The sequence below is a fragment of the Austrofundulus limnaeus genome, unplaced genomic scaffold (assembly GCF_001266775.1).
Source record: "Austrofundulus limnaeus strain Quisiro unplaced genomic scaffold, Austrofundulus_limnaeus-1.0 Scaffold628, whole genome shotgun sequence".
NCBI lineage: Eukaryota > Metazoa > Chordata > Actinopteri > Cyprinodontiformes > Rivulidae > Austrofundulus > Austrofundulus limnaeus.
This window is the reverse complement of record NW_013953030.1, coordinates 127,993-132,760: the sequence shown is the minus strand read 5'-3', so window position 1 is coordinate 132,760 and position 4,768 is coordinate 127,993.

Sequence of the window (4,768 nt, the reverse complement as noted above, 5' to 3'; positions counted from 1 at the left end):
GCCTACAGGTGACTGATACTCACATCACATGGCTATGGTTCACAGGTGACTCATACTCACATCACATGGCCATGGTTCACAGGTGACTCATACTCACATCACATGGCCATGGTTCACAGGTGACTGATACTCACATCACATGGCTATCGTTCACCCTAATTAATACCTATTGTTAACAGAGGGTGGAGTGATACTGACAGCGCTGTAGGAGGGGGACAGCTGAAAACGGAGGCCCCCACCTCTGTTTAATGATGGACGGTCTTTCTTCACAAAAATGGCTTCTTTTACTCCTCTCTCAAACCAACGTTCCTCTCTATCAAGAATGATACAATATTGCTCTGTTTGTGCCGGGGCACCGGATCTTTGGGTGAGTATCCATGTGATGTGAGTATGAGTCACCTGTGAACCATGGCCATGTGATGTGAGTATCAGTCACCTGTGAACCATGGCCATGTGATGTGAGTATGAGTCACCTGTGAACCATAGCCATGTGATGTGAGTATCAGTCACCTGTGAACCATGGCCATGTGATGTGAGTATGAGTCACCTGTGAACCATAGTCATGTGATGTGAGTATCAGTCACCTGTGAACCATAGTCATGTGATGTGAGTATCAGTCACCTGTGAACCATAGTCATGTGATGTGAGTATCAGTCACCTGTAGGCAGGACTTAAAAGCCTGAATTTTGCCTGAAACTCTCAGACTGAAGAAGTCTCTCGGAAGAGAGACAAAATGTTTCATTAAAGAAGAACCCGTCCAGAGGACCTATACAATTTTTTTTCCTTTTGATTTTTTATCTGGATTACTGAGATGCATCAGGACATGTTTTAAATACCGTTTAGGAACCGGTACCATTTTGAGAGTATCGATTTAGCACCAGTATCGATTACCCAACTCTACCCAGGACTGACTGACTGACTGTCCTCCTCGGATCATTCAGAAAAAACATGAAGGAGGAAAGATGAGTAAAGTGAGCTTGCCACTGATGCCCCTCTGAGCCCCCAAGCAAGGTAGTATCAGAGCCGGGCCCAAGGCGGGCTAGCCTGGCCCTTGCCTTCCTACGCAGTTCTGCTCAATTCTACTTTCGCTTCACTGCCCCGTCTGGGATTTCTCCCATAGACAAGGATTTCTTCAGAAGAATTTTCATCCGGGCCAATCAGAGAACAGAACGTCAATTTTCTGTGCAGTGTCTGCTTGTAGTTTATTTGGGCCAATCAGCAAACAGTAGACAGAGGTTTGAATGAAGTTGATTTTCTGCACAGTGTCTGCTATTTAGTTTAGCAATGCCAGTGGAGGAAGTGTATGAAGCCAGTCCGTGTTGATAAGGCTTCCAAATTAAATTAAATTTGTCTGATAAAGCAGCTCTCATACTTTTCTACTCTCAGTAGGGTTGTTTACAGCACAGGCAATTTCCGGTTAGCTTCTTAGCATAGCCTACTTCACAGCGACATACGTCGCAGCCAACCAATCCAATCATTTTAAACTTCAGCAGAGGCCACGCCTCCAACAAGAATTGCTTCTCTATAGCTGAGAGTCCAGACCCTCGGACCTCGTACGAAGCATAGTGAAGGACAAGGGTCTGGTTTTTACCAGGCTGAAGGTGGGCTGACCAACTTGAGAAAAATCAACCCATGGTTCTGCACTCAGAAAATGATAATGAGCTGATGACATCAGTGAGCGACCGCAGGACCAATCGACAAACAGATTTATTACCTAGGGAATATTAAAGATGACGAAAAACAACAACCCTGTAATTAGTTTAAGAAAATCATTGAACCACAGAATCGCTAAAAATCAGTTAATTCTGTTTTGTTCGTTTTTTTTTTTTTTTTTTTTTTTTGTGAGCATGTTTTCACTACATTGCGTTATCCATTTTCCAGAAAAAGTCAATGCACGGTCCCCAAGGAGATATATAAACAAACGTGTGTGTGTGTATTTGCTAAACAGACGTGAGCTCAAGTGACTGCAGGATTAATAAACATATTTATTACCGTGAGAATATTAAAATCTACATGAAGCAGCAACTTTGTAGTTTAAAAATATTAAACCACAAGAACTAAATGAGCCATTCAGTCTTTTCATACGAGGAAGACTTCAGTGAGTGACTGCAAGATTAATCAACAGATTTATCACCAAATGACACAAAACAGCAACTTTGTAGTTAGTTCAAAGAATATTGATCCACAGGATCACTAAAGTAAGTGTATTTTGTTTTGTTTGATATGAAGCACACAATAAATACGTCACGGTCCACTTCAGCTGAGCTGCGATCCGCTCCACGCCTCTTTTGGTTCTGGGTTCATTTCAGAACACATACTGTACATGTGAGCGGAACCTGGACGGCTTCACCTGTCATTTTATGAATGACCTGAGGGAACTTAAAACTGGACCGGTCTGTGCAGCAATTTCGCAGAGCTGTTTTGTGAAAGAGGCTTTACAAAAATTGATAAATGGCTTCATTCTTGTTGTGGTTTCTAGATCACAATGTGATAAGGGTGGCGGAGTGGTTAGGGGAGTCGTCCTGGAACCGGAAGGTCGCTAGTTTGATCCCCCGTCCAGCCGTCTCAGTCGTTGTGTCCTTGGGCAAGACACTTHACYCACCTTGCCTACTGATGGTGGTCAGAGGGTCCGGTGGTGCTGGTGCATGGCAGCCCCACCTCTGTCAGTGTGCCCCAGGGCAGCTGTGGCTCAGTGTAGTTTGCCATCATCAGTGTGTGAATGTGAGTGTGAATGGGTGAATGTCTTTTAGTGTAAAGCACTTTGGGGTCCGGAGGGACTTGAAAAGCCCTCTATAAGTTCAGTACCATTTACCATGTGTGAAAGAGGTTCCAAAGTTTTGGAAAACAGTCGATTCATAAGCACCTTTAACAAAACACTTCAAACCAGGTCTGAAGATGCCTTCTGGCGGTTCTGGTGGGTTTTCTGGAAAGATCAAGGCAACACAGGAAGTTGAATTCAGCCATCACTGTCACACCTCTGAACCTTCAAGGAAGGTATTCACAGCTTCGCAGCCCAAAGGATATGATGTAGAGATGGCAGATGGTCAGGGGTAGTCTGTGCAACCAAGCCTGCAGTGAGAATATGAAAGATGTTTGACACACCCTGCTGAGCTACACTCCACATCTGTTTTAAGTTATGATGCCAGTTTTTATTTATGAAAGCTCATATCTTTAGCATATTTTTTAGAGTCTACATGACCTTTACATCTCACACCTGTTCCCTATTCTTAATAGTCTCAGCTGTAGCCACTTACGTCCTGATGCATCTCAGTAATCCAGGTAGAAAAATCAAAAAGAAAAAATAAGTAGGTCCTCTGGATGGGTTCTTCTTTAGTGAAAAGTTGCATCTCTCCTCCAAGAGACTTCTTCAGTCTGATGAGTTTCAGGTGAACTCAGCCTTCTGCCTCCACATGGACAAATCAAGCCTATTGTGATGGCCCACCTTTGCATGTGACTAACCAATTTGTCCATGTGGAGGCAGTACTTATAAGGCTGAGTTCACCTGAAACTCATCAGACTGAAGAAGTCTCTTGTAGGAGAGATGAAACGTTTCACTAAAGAACCCATCCAGAGGACCTAATTTTTTCTTTTTGATGTAGCCACTTACATTCTTAGTCCCAATCTTTTTTTTCCCTCCGTTCTTATTCTATCTGTGGTTCTCTTGAGTGTTTCCTTGAGTTTTATTAGCTTTTGCTACTACGTCAGCCTTTTGTTTTGTTAAAAAAAAACAAGTTTTTTACTCAGAAAATGTATTTATCCTCAACATAAACCACTACTGTAGCTATACCAGGCTTGTATGTGGCATTGGAACGCTGTCTCAATAATTCCCCAAAAAAACAGGAAATATGGTGTGGAAAAGGCCATAAAGCTTGAATGTTGGATTACAAATGTAAACCCAACAAGAGGAAGAGGACGTCCTCAGGTCATAGGTTAAATCAGAAGAGTGGCTGTGACATCAACTTTTTCAAAAGGTTGAATTTTGGCTGTCTAGTTGAAAATGAAAGGGTGCCATTTCGATATTTTTTCTCTCTGGAACTTGTTTTGAGGTTCTGAACATGTTTGAATGGTTGCAAAAATTAAACAAAAAGTGATATACTCTATATTGCATAATCACAACAACTGTTCCCTTGTGAATGGTTCCTAAAGGCAAGTCTAGTCTTTCAGCAGCAGAAACCCATTTCATATGCTTGTATTTGCAATGTCATTCTTTTGTTCACATCCCAAAGCACCTAATCATTGGTGAGAAAATAACCACTATTGGTGAAATTTGGAAAAGTGACATTATAACATGAGGTATTACTTGTGGTTCACCTTTTAATTTGAAAATCTGAGCATCCACGTTGGGTACCCAGCTCCTCTTTTGCATCTAAAAGCATCTAATAAATATTTTAGGCTGCTTTAATTATTTTATTTTTTTTTGATCTGCCTGTATTCAAAAGATGAATACCAAAATGCAAACCAAGCCCAAGGCTTATATTCTAGGTCAAAGACGGTGTGAAACATAAAGGGTGATTCTTTTCTGCTCTTCCGATTACCTTGTTGTATTTAGATGTTCCATCTTTTGCAGGACTGATGCATGAAAGTGAGGTAGAGAGGAGGAGGCAGAAGAGGAAAAGGGAGGGGGTGGATATGTTGTTCAGCTCTACTGAATGCACTCACATGTATGAAAGAAGAAGCATTTATTTTAAGACTCTAGTGTGGGTGTACACATATTTGAAACACACACACACACACACACACACACACACACACACACACACACACACAC